The sequence below is a fragment of the Stomoxys calcitrans genome, chromosome 1 (assembly GCF_963082655.1).
Source record: "Stomoxys calcitrans chromosome 1, idStoCalc2.1, whole genome shotgun sequence".
Classification (NCBI taxonomy): Eukaryota; Metazoa; Arthropoda; class Insecta; order Diptera; family Muscidae; genus Stomoxys; species Stomoxys calcitrans.
Genome location: NC_081552.1, coordinates 159,157,432 through 159,170,111, shown reverse-complemented (window position 1 = coordinate 159,170,111; position 12,680 = coordinate 159,157,432). Strand labels below are relative to the sequence as shown.

The window sequence follows — 12,680 nt, the reverse complement described above, 5'->3', positions numbered from 1 at the left end:
GTCGCACTACGAAACGCCTTTTGGACCCGACTTTAAAAAGTAGGTCTCTTACCATTGGACTTAAATTTGAATCGTACAGCACCCACTGATATATGAGAAGTTTGCCCCTGTTCCTTAATGGAATGTGGGCAAATTGGAATTTTTCACTTCGTATAGGAAACTGAACTGGAAATGTGGCATATAAAAGAGTACTGAGAAAGGTCACATTTGTTGGGCATCCCGGGATAGTCCGCTAGAAAAGCTAATTTGACCAATATTAGGATATACCTCGATAGTTTTGCGGATGGGGACGAAGAAGTGCAACATAAGAACATATTGTCTTGCCATGGATGGGGCGATGAAAACTAAGCCTAATAGGGCATGATTTCTATATGTCCGTCTCAATGACATACAGATTAGTTATAGACATACACTACGGTTATGAAGCTGAAGACAATAGGAGGGTGGATAGAAGCAGGTTATACCATAGCGGTATAATCGAGACGACGATAGGAAACTTAAATGGTTTTGGATCGTATAACTGAGACGACACTTGAGGCCAAGTGCGAAGTGTTGCTGCCATTGAAACAGTCTTGCATTGAACTAACTCTGGTATTGTCATCAGGAGTTCATGTTAATTAGTTATAGCTAAGGTAAGATTAGGTTTGGAGATTTACATTTAGGACACACGGACTTACTTCAGTTTCTGGCTGCTGGCTGCCGACGATGACCCAGTTTAGCAGGCAAAAATCCGGGAGATTACAACATTCGTCGGGTTGTACAGTCTTAACGCGAGAACGTCGAGTGGGAATGCCTCTATGGAAAGCATGTCGGCCATTAAGGCTATAATAACCTGAACGGTCTTGGAGTATAAGGAGGAGATTAACGCCTTCTCTGACGATGACACGATCCGCATCGTTCGGGAGCCATAGTGGAGTAAGGGGGAACGAAAAGGCAAACAACTTGGCTGTAAGGGCCAGAGTACTGACATCCATAAACTTTATGAATGCAAGGCTATTCAGGACGACGCAGTCCGAGTTAAACGGTCGGAAGGACGACGAAAATCGTAACTATGCAATTATTCGGAATGAGTAGGAGGGAGGTGAGTATGGCTTCGGTATCATTATGGGACACATAGGACTATGGTCGCACTTCGTCGTGCAGAATAGGTGTGGAGAGTGAAAACATGGAAATATGTTGGGAAGATGATGAGACATTGGAACATTTCCAATGACCGACTTCCGCCGCTAAGAGATTTCACCACTTAGGTGAGCTGGTTGCCGGCATTTATGTATGTTCCTAGAGCATGGGGCGGTTTATAATTTGCATTTTCTTCTTCAACCTAACCTAACCCAATTTAAACGAGTAAAGATGGGCAAAGTTACCCTCCGCCACATTAGGTATGAAGGCTAATTCGTCGAAATTAAAATTGCCCTAAGTTTGAATGGTAGAATTTCACCAAAAATTAGTACATATTGTGGAGCTCATAGAGGAAACCAAACCAAACCAGCAATTCTTGATTGCTGTCTGATACAAGTTTAAGCTCAATGATAAAGGGCCTCCTTTTTCACGCCGAGTCCGAAAGGAGTGCCGCATAGCGACACCACTTTTTAAAGAAGTTTTAAAATGGCAGTTAGGAGTGATTGGGTAGCCGTTAAGTGAAGCGGCTATATATATATATATATTTTCAAAGACAAAAAAAAAAAAAAAATATATATATATATATATATATATATATATATATATATATATATATATATATATATATATATATATATATATATATATATATATATATATATATATATATATATATATATATATATATATATATTTCCGTATCTCGGAATAGGTACTACCTATTACGAAAAATTTTAAAGCCTTTTGGAGTAAGCTAGAAATGGACTCCAAAGACTCAACATCTGCGGTGGTGGCGTCAGACGGTAGTGTGTTGTCCTCCTGTAGTTGAGAGTAATGCTTCAAGCGCACAACTAGTCGTCAGACTAATTAATGAGGAAGAGACAGGTAAATCAGAGGGATGCACAGTTCGTCCCCAGCCTTGAAGTAAAGGTGGTGTTTCTGACAGACGGATTCAGACAGCGACTGTGCCAATGAAACAGTCATAGCAACCGGATCGAGAGATGAGAGCATCGGGATGCCCTGTGACTTCCAAAAGGAGCAATCACGGAAGGGGAAGATGGCCGCTGAGAATGGTAAGGAGCCGCCCTCTTATGCCAGAGTGGCATGGAATCACAACAGAGATGAACTGACTTATGCAGTCATTATATCGGCTGTGCATCCGGTAGATCATCTTTCCCAAGTGGAGGATCTGGTTATCGATCGGATTTTAGAACATGTGTGGAACTCTGTAGAGGGTCCACCTATACAAATGATGAGCTGCGAGTTTAGAGGGGACATCTTTACGCTGCGTTTGGTCGCAAAAAGTGGGAGGTCTTCCACAAGGAGGAGAAGGAGGAAGGATCGTGGTTGGCATTGATCAAGTCTCCGTGAATTTTGCTAAGACTAAAGGCATGGCGCACTACGGGAGCAAAGCTGTCTTTTGCAAGATTGGGAAGACTAAGATAGGCAGAGATTTCCATTCTGCGACATCAGGCCGTGCAGTGGCAGGTTACTCAATACCGCCCGACAAACAGGGGCCCACAATGACACAATCACGGTATCTCTCAATATTGAAAAGACTAGGAGAAACAAAGATCCTAATACTAAAATAGCAGGCAGTGCAGTGTCGAGAGACCCAACACAGTCTAACAAACAGGAACCCGACGACGGACCCATCACCGACTTAAAGATTCGGAATACTGGGATAGGTAAAGATCCTAATATTGAAACGCGACAGGAGACTCAATGCAACCCAACAAACAGGAAGCCGATGATGGTACCATCACCTACTCCCAAGAAGCCCTTTCACTTAACATTTAGAAGGCTAACATAGGCAAAGATTCTAGTTTTGGAACATAAGGCAGTACAGGAAATAGAAACCAAATACAGCTTAACGGACAGGGACCCGACGATGGAACCATTACCGACTTTATAAAGAGTCGGAAGACTAGACTGGGCATGAACCTAAAACGATGACGTCAGGCAGTGCAGTGACAGGAAAGTCAATGCAGTCTAAAGAACAGGGAGCAGACTATGAAATCATCACCTACTCAAGATGCCCATTTACTAGAGGACCAATGATTGAGGTAATCCAGATTAACCTCCACCGGAGCGAGACTGCTACACACGCTCTGATGGAGAAAATCAGCAAGGGCGATTTTCTCCATCTTGGATTTGCAGAAGCCTTGGTCTGCCGCTACTGTGGTATCACAATGGACTTAAAATTGTCTGAGTCTGTAAAAGACACACTTATCTAACCTAACCTAATACCTCGCATCATTTTATCTGCTTTTCGAATCTCCGACAGCGCCACCCACGCGGAGCTGCAATGGCTGGTGAGAAAAGCAAAACAGACAGGAAACGAGGTGCTTATAAGGTGCGATGCGAACTCTCACCACATTTCGTGAGGTAGCACCAACACTAATAAGCGGGGCCAAGCCCTGGCAGAGTTCTTGAATACTAACGACCTAATAGCACTTAATATTGGTAACACCGCTACCTTTGTTAGTAGGATTAGGGTGGAGGTATTTGATGTGACGATATGTTCGGAAAATCTAATCGATGAGGTTCAGGATTGGAGGGTCTCCGTGGAACACTCTTTCTCTGACCATCGCTACATTAGGTTTAGAATAGCATGGCCAGCGCCGAATCTGATAAGTTGAAACCCACCTGGACAAAATTCGGAAGGCGCAAGATAATTTAGATTGTTCAAGCATAGAAGACATTGACGAAAATGTCAACAGGATTACGTCTGCACTGGTGGGGTCCTTCGAAGATAGTTGTCCTCTTCGGGAAAGGAAATCAGCCCAAGAAAAACCCTGGATGATCGGGGAGATACGCAATATTGGAAAAGAGGACTTTTTAACAGAGCCCATCGTAAAAAAGCGGAAGTTTTTTTGTGATGTGTATTACACGAGGCTCATGGAATACAATAAGATTAGCAGAGCGGCAAAACGTGCCTACTGGAAGCTTTTCTACGAAAAGGTCGTGAATGACGCCGCCAAGATAAAAAGTTTCTCTCAAAAACCCATGCCTAAACTGAAACTTTAGTAGACGACATGGGAGTGAGAGCAGAGAAAACGGAGGACATATTGAGGGTTTTGATGAAAACCCTTTTTCCATAGGATACGAAGGGACTCACGGAGACACCGGAATCTTGAAATGATGACGTTGATCGAAGGTTATGATAACGGAATTTATGGTGAAGGAATCCTTGAGGAGCTTCAAACCATTTATGTCACCCGAAAGCCTGGCAGGAGGCAAGGGAGGAGTTTATACCCAAGCCCAGCAAGGCGAGTTATGTGACACCAAAGGCCTACAGACCCATAAGCCTTACGTCTTTTCTACAAACGTATTGCATATGGCACATGACTTAGCTAGACCCAGAAGTCTCAATGTTAGACGGGCCGTTGTAGACGGGCCGTTGGCTCGAAATGGGGCCTGAATCCGAGGGTAGTCCACTGGCTCTACAGGAGCGTGATTAGACCAATACCTACATACGCCTCAGTAGTTTGGTGGACTGCTATGGAGAAAAAAGACAACATTAGGATCATACAACAGATTCAGGGAACATGTTGTCTTGGCATAGGCGGAGCGATGAGGATCACGCCACGGCGGCTATGAGACTAAAGGCGACGGGAGAATGGATTGAGGATTGGAGCAGCTCATACCATCGCGCTGTAATCGAGGCGACGATAGGAATCCTGGAAGGAAGGAAAGAAAATTCCGATCGGATACCTGAGATGAACCTTGAAGTCGAGTGCGAGACACTGCTGCCATCGGCATAGTCTTGGATTGACGAAACCCTAGTATTGCCATCTGGAAGATCATGTTACACGAATGGATCAAAGCTGGAGGAAAGAGTGGGCCTGGGGGTATACATTGAGAACCCAAGGACTGATATCTGTTTTAGACTGCTTGACCATAATACGGTTCTGCAGGCGGAGATCCGGGCGATCACGGAATGCGTGAAGTGATGTGCTGCTAATGCGAGGACGTCGAGTGTGAACATCTTTACCGACAGTAAAATTGCCATAATGGCAATAACTACTAGGACGGTAAGGTCACGAACAGTCTTGCAATGTAAGAAGAAGATTAACGCCTTCTCTGAGGATGGCAAAATCCGCATCGTTTGGGTGCTGGGCCATAACGGAGTAAGGGGGAATAAAAGGGCAGACGATTTGGCGGTGAAGGCCAGAGGATTGCCATCGATAAACTTGGCTAACCCGAAGACTTTCTGGTCGACGCCGTCCGAGTTAAGGGAGTGGGCGACGAATGCGCATGAAACATTGTGGAACAGCGAAACGGTCGGTTTAACAGCGAAAATCCTATTGGTGTATCCAGATCGTGAGAAGACGGGGCTATTACTGACAGGAAGCAAGAAGGAGGTCAGTACAGACTACGAGCTCACTTATGTAAATCGGTGCGGCAAGTGATAGCACGTGTAGGGCATGCGGGGAATATGATGAGACGTTGGAGCATTTCCTTTGTCATTGCCCGGCTTTCGCGTCTAACAGATATCGGCACTTAGGTGGAGACACAATACCAGACATGAACCAACTTAGGGGAGTGGTATTGCAAACAATGAAGGATTTTCTGATGTTCACGCCGTGGGTTGCACCCAGGCGTAAGATGTCATAGGCGATCATGCTAAGGTCTCCGCCGCGGTGGATAACAAGGAAAATCGTACAAGTTATGAAAGAGGAGGCAAAAAGAAAATACACGTGTATCGACGTTTTGAACATTTACATCGAAAAAATATCAAAACTCTTTAAAATGGGTGTGTAGTGAGTGTAAATGTTCTGCAAAAATGTTTAACATTAAATTTCTTTATATATCTTTGAATGTACCAACAGCCAAAATTTCACCTAAAGGCCATAAATCAACAAATATTGAAAGTACATTTTAGGGCTAATGTAGAACTTTTTCTAAGTTGGTGCTGAACTCACAATATTTAAATTTAGGTGGATGAAGTCCAAGACAAAAATTTTCCTTATCAATTTTTTTTATGAATCACTGAAGAACGAATAACCCGACCTTGGGAGCATATGTAATATATTTCATAAAAATAACGATATCAATTTTAGAAAAAAAAAAAAAAAAAACAATTATATAAATTTTTTTTGTTGTACTTTTTTCCAGATATTGCATGCAAGTGACATGAGACTTTTTTTTAGACGGATGGTGTAGAGAGAAGAAATTTTTTACATCAAATTTCACTATGAATTTCAATATAGACTAATTATGTAGACACAAAAACGTTCAACACAATTAAAGTACAAATTGTGCATTTCATGTGAAAAGTTTTTGTTCACAACCTTAAGTGTTCTTTGTGGATGTTTGGAATTCAGCCAAACTCCATTACAATTTTCGACCTTGGGAGCATAATGTGATAGGATGAAATATTTCGCATCAAATTTTATTATGAATCACCGAAGCAACGAAATCTGTCAATATAATACAAATCATTTAAGTACCGCCAACAATATATGTATCAAAAAAAGTATTCTTAATTTTTATTCCACCACCATAGGATGGGGGTGTACTAATCTACTCATTCCGTTTGTAACACCTCGAAATATTCGTCTTGGATCACATAAAGTATATATATTCATTATCGTATCGGCACCCTGAGTCGATTTAGCCATGTCCGAACGTCTGTCGAAATCACGATGTCGACCGCTATCGTGATTTCAAACCGCTTAATATATTGCACTTAATATTGATATAGGTTATTGGGGATTGCAAATGGGCCATATCGGTTCAGATTTTGATATAGCTCCCATATTAACCGATCTCCTGATTTGACTTCTTAAGACCTTACAAGACGCAATTTTTGTCCGATTTGGATGAAGTTTTGCATGTAGTTTTCTGTTATGACTTTCAACAACTGTGCATAGTACGGTCCAAATCGGTCTATAACCTGATATAGCTCCCATATAAACCGATCTCCCGATTTGACTTCCTCAGCCATTACAAGCCGGAGTTTTTGTCCGATTTGGAAGAAAATGTGCATGTAGTGTTGTATGCTATGACTTCTCTAAATACAAAAAAGTGACCTCGAAAAAGAAAATCTAAATTAGAAATTCCGTGTTTCTTTATTGTTTTCCATGCCACTCCCTTAAGTTAGTTCATGTCTTATATAGTGTTCCCACCTAAGTGTCGGTATATGTTAGACGCGAAAGCCGGGCAATGGCAAAGGAAATGCTCCAACGTCTCATCATCTTCCCCGCATGCCCTATTCATGCTATCATTTGTCGCACCGATTTTACATAAGTGAGCTCGTAGTCCTATGTGTCCCGTCATGATACCAATAGTAATACTAACCTCCTTCTTGCTTCCTTTCAGTAATAGCCTCGTCTTCTCTCGATTTGGATCCCCCATAGGATTTTCGCCATCATACCGACCGTTTCGCTGTTCCACAGGGTGGCATGCCCATTTGTCTCATATAAACCGATCTCCCAATTTGACTTCTTGATCCCTTACAAGCCTCAATTTTTGTCAGATTTTTTTAATTTTTGTCTGAAAATGCGCATGTGATGTTTTGCAATGTATTTCAACAACTGGGCCAATTACGGTTCAAATCGGTTCATAACCTGATATAGCTCTGATATAAACCGATCTCCCGATATGACTTCTTTTGACCTTACAAGACGCAATTTTTTCCGATTTGGCTAAAATTTTGTATGCGGTGTTCTGTTACGACTGACAACAACTGTGCCAAGTATTGTCCGAATCGGAATATAACCTGATATAGCTCCCATATAAACCGACCTTCCGATTTGACCTCTTGACACTTTACAAGCAACAATTTTTATCCGATTTGGCTGAAATTGAACATATAGTGTTAAGTAATGTATTTCAAAACTGTGCCAAGTACGAACCAAAACGGTCTATAACCTGATATAGCTCCCAAGCCGCAATTTTTGTCCGATTTGGCTAAAATTCTGCAATGTCTAGTGAAGAAACATTAGAACTACTTGTTGACTCACATTTCCCCGGAAACTCTCCAACGAACAACGTAGCTCCACAAGAGGTTGTCATTGGTATGCATTCGTCGTAGGTTATTGGTGAAATTGTGTCTGTGCCGAAAATCCTTTCGTTAATAAAAGGATTCGACTTCTTTAAGTCGCTAGGCCCTAATGATATATCACCGGTTGAATTACAAGCTGTGTCCGATACTCTGCTTGTATCAGCAAGTAGAATATACCTGTGGGATGGTGGCACACGTAGGACATTTTCCGTTCCAAAAGCAGGAAAACCGTACCACACGAAAGCGAAAGATTTTCGCTCTATTAGTGTGTCATTCATCATGCTAAAGACTCAAGAGAGGTTGATAGAAACATATCTTAGGGCAAATATCCCTGGAGATCGCCTGTCTTGGCAACAGCATGCATATAGTACGGGAAAGTCCACTGAAACAACCCTTAACGACCTAGTCGGCTACGTAGAGACTTCTGTCACTGTCAAAGAATATACAATGGTACCATTTCTAGAGAGGTGCTTTCAGTAACGTAAAACCGAAGTTAATCATGAATGAGCTGGAGATTCTTGGCATCAACACTCTCGTAAGAAAGTTTGTTAATAACTAACTTACTAAAAGATGCATTACGGCAGGTTTGGAATCTGTAGATCTAAAAAGATGAGTCAGCAGAAGAACCTCTCACAGAGGTGTACCGTCTTTTCTTCTTTGGAATATAGCCATTAACAATATATTATTGTCTCTGGAAAAAAAGGGGTTAAAGTGTTCGCGTGATGATGTGATGATGACGGCGCTATTGATGTTAGGGGAAAGTTTCCCAGCACTCTAAGAGATGCACTTCAGGGAGCTCTACGTGCAACAGCAAAGTGGGCTACCGAAAGTGGTATAGGCGTAAATCCTTGGCTTGTTTGTGCATCACAGCCACACCGAGGATGTCACCATCTGATGCACTGAATTTAATGCTACATCTAATACCTCTGGACATTGTGGCTAGACAAATTGCTGCGACCACTGCTGTGAGGCTAAGGGAGTTTTTTCTTTGGACATGTGGCGGCTATGAACACTGCGTTATCCTTGATACAATATCCGAATTTCCAGGCAGTGTAGATAACAGCACTTTTTGATGGAAAGTATTGTACCACCATTCCTTATAGAACCGATTGCAACTAAGATATCCCTGGTAATAAATGTTACATTTACATCTACACGGATGGTTCCAAACTAGACGACCAGGTGGGCTTTGGTGTGTACTCCGAAGAACTAAAACTGGTCATATCGACCACTGCAGTGTGTATCAAGCGGAGATCCTTGCAATTAAAGAAGTGATGGAATGGCTAAGGTTAAAATGTCATAACGAAAACTGGTATAAATATCTTCTAAGATATTTGGTCTAGGCCGTTATTGTTTAATTGATAAAATTTTGAATCACATTTTATATATCAAATTTTTGTTTAATTCAATGAAAAAAAATTATTGAATCAATATATAAATACAATATAAACTTCAATCACGATCGTTATTGAAAAAAGTCAATATTCAATTAAAAAAGTCAATATTCAATTAATTTTTAATTGAAAATGACAAAATTTTAATCACAATCGTAATTGAAGAAAAGATCAGATTCAATCAAAACAATGATTGAATCAATTAAATTTTTAATTGAACATTGCCAAAATATTAATCACGATCGTAATTAAAAAAATCAGTTTTCAATTTAAAAAATGATTGACTAAATTAATATTTTAATTGAAAACATTTTAATTTTCAATTAAATTTTTAATTGAAAAATTTTTCGTGATATCTTTTTCTGTGTATAAGGTCAGAACAAGGGGTCTCTGAAGGTTATGTAGCCTAATCTAGACTTGAAGAGGTCTTCCGCTTTGCTGTCACTGGCTAGAACAAACATAGCAGTCATTGTGCCTGTCATGACAGGTCACTATCTGATCGGAAAACATGCTAACAGACTGAAGGTTGCCAGTAACGACTTATGCCGAAGATTTAAGGGCGTCGAGGAAGAAGAAACTATTGTATAGAACATCTGCTGTGCGTGTGTCCTGCACTGGCAGTCAGAAGGAGTTTCACTTTAGGCTCTCATTCCTTTGAAAACTTGTCTGACTTAGCCGATTTGAGCATTTGCAAGTTATTGGGCTTTTTAAAGCGATCAGGATGGATCAACTGTAGCAACTAGAAGTCATCCTCCTGCTCCAGTTTCTGTGGTATCACAATGAATGAAAACGTCGAATTGAGTCTGAGTCCTCTCTTCGTTCTGGGCGTTACATACAAATACACTGAGTTATAATACCCTGTACCACATGGTATAAATATTAAAAAAAAAAAATATTTTCCCATGTTTTGAAATTTGGACGATTGATTTAAATTTAAACATTAGTGAGTATAAGTAAGAATTATTTTGATTATGTTTCAGCAATAAACACTGGCTTAAACTCTAACAGAACTGGTATTTTTCCAACTATCCGGATTTCTTTGCCCCCACCAAAAAATTTAGCTTTCCTCACCTAACATTTCAGGTATTTGATGCCGATCTAATACAGTAATGAGCATTAGAGATATATTTATGTGCTAAACGACAAACAAAATTAATTTGCAGGAAAGTTTGTCTTTTCATACTCTCCAAGCAAATTGACTTTCAGTTGCTTCTAGACGCAACTGGGATGTGCGTGCCCATTTCTATTAGTTTATTTACAGAATTAAGAAAAATGGCAACATGTCATTTTTATTTGGGTCTAATCCTTAATATGGGAGTACACACATTGAATCGGTCCTTTAGCTGGACTCAATGTGGCATAAAGCAGTTGAAGCATACCAGTGTATTTACGGGTCTTCCAATGCATACCACCCCTACGAAGGTCTGCACAACCAATTGACATAGTTCAGTGATACAATTCCTTCAGATTCATATGGCTTCACATATCCGGACGGTGGATTTAAAGTTTCAATTGTGTGTGGGGTCACTGATGCTAGCACTTAAAAGGGGACTACTTACAAGAGATTTTAATCCGTTTTGTTTGCTTTCCTGCACTAATCCGGTATTGCAAAGACATTCGTTATAACGCTTTCACATCTTCACTGTGGCAAGCTGTATGAAAGAATTCACTAGGTTTCAATTTTTAAGTTTGATGAAGAAGTCCGACACTTGCACTTTTAAATCTTCAATCGGCTTCCTTTTGTTTGTTTACTTATTTTGCTACTCAAAAGGTCGTTTTATAAATGCCACACACACATTTAATTCCCACACATTTAAAGAGACATCGACCGTTAACCGGCACCGATTTCGAAATAGGCTCCAGCCACCAGAACACTAACGTTGAACGTTCACTTAACCGAACCGCCGCGACTACAATCCCTTGTAGTGCTTTTGTCAAAAGCTACTTGGCCGAGTTATGCCGTTGATTTGGTTCACTTTTGAAATTTCGGATTTCAATTATTGGCAAGCCGGTGAGACCGCATGTTGAATACAATTTACTTTGTTCAATGTCAAGTTCGGAATGAGACTTTGTTTGACAAGGTCAGCCTTTTTATGACGAGGACTATGGTGAAAATGTGCTGGTGTTTCAGTTTTTCTCTCGCCGAAGGATGCTGCGCATAGCACACCCACTCGCCTTCACCTGGTTTCAAATGTTACTTGGTTGTTATGTGGCCGAGAGTAAATGGATAAGATTGCAATTGGATTCGAGCGGACAAAGAGAACTGTGTGGACAATTGGGTGCGTCGGCAACAATTTTGCTTTGTATTGAGTGTAATAGTCTTTGTATGTAGTAGAGAATTGTCAAACTAAGAAACATTTGTTTCAAAGGTTTCAGTTTGAATTTTCTTCAAGTGTTTTGAAACCAGCATCATATACAAGGAAAAATTTATGAAAAGGCATAAAATATAGAGCTAGTATTTATCGTTGCACTGTGGTCCATATCTAAAAAAATTAAATAAATCCACAACTTTAGGTTATGTTAGGTTTAAATGGCAGTCTGTCACTTTAGTCCATTTTAGTCTATTGTGATAAAACAGGAATAGGATTAAGAAAATGCCTCCTAGTTTCTACCGTTGAACCATCTAGATCGCCATAAAAAGCCCAACAACTTGCCAATGTTCACATCCACTATATCAGACAATTTCTCAAAGAAATGAGAACGAAAAGTGGAACTCCTTCTGACTGCCAGCTTCGGCAAAAATTGTTTGTCAGCATGTTTTTCAATCAGACTGTGACTTTCTATCATTTTTTACCCTTCGGGCCTGATCCTGAAGACTTACATTTCGCCAGCGATATACCCACAGATTCCAGTTCCTCTGGAATGTGTAAGGTAGTTCCAAGTCTCGCTCTCGTTCATCCGATCTACAATTCCCTGGTATATCTCTGTGGTCCGGCACACAGAACAGGTGCATTTTGAACAGTTCAGCCATCTCGTTGAGAGATCTGCGACGATAGAGGGCTTTTGAAGCGCCGTTCACCCGAGCACAACACCATATAGCATTGTTGGTCTGACAAATGCGGTTTAAACCCCCAACTTTTGCCAGTAGCCCTCTTGCAGGTGTATAGGACGAAAGTTGCCTTTCTTGCCCTTTCTAAAATGTTGGATTTGAAGTT

At 40.7% G+C, this 12,680-nt stretch overlaps 1 protein-coding gene across 3 annotated transcripts in view; it reads right to left on the bottom strand.

Moving 5' to 3' along the window:
• Positions 1-12,680, bottom strand: part of LOC106092023 (opsin-2) — a 122,364-nt gene that overhangs the window by 104,830 nt on the left and 4,854 nt on the right. For 2 of the 3 annotated variants that reach the window (XM_059360610.1, XM_059360613.1), the window contains exon 2: positions 11,085-12,008. The exons of the other annotated variant lie outside the window; for it this stretch is intronic. The gene's annotated coding sequence lies outside the window, so the exon portion shown is untranslated. The remainder of the gene's footprint in view (positions 1-11,084; positions 12,009-12,680) is intronic. 3 annotated transcript variants of the gene reach the window in all.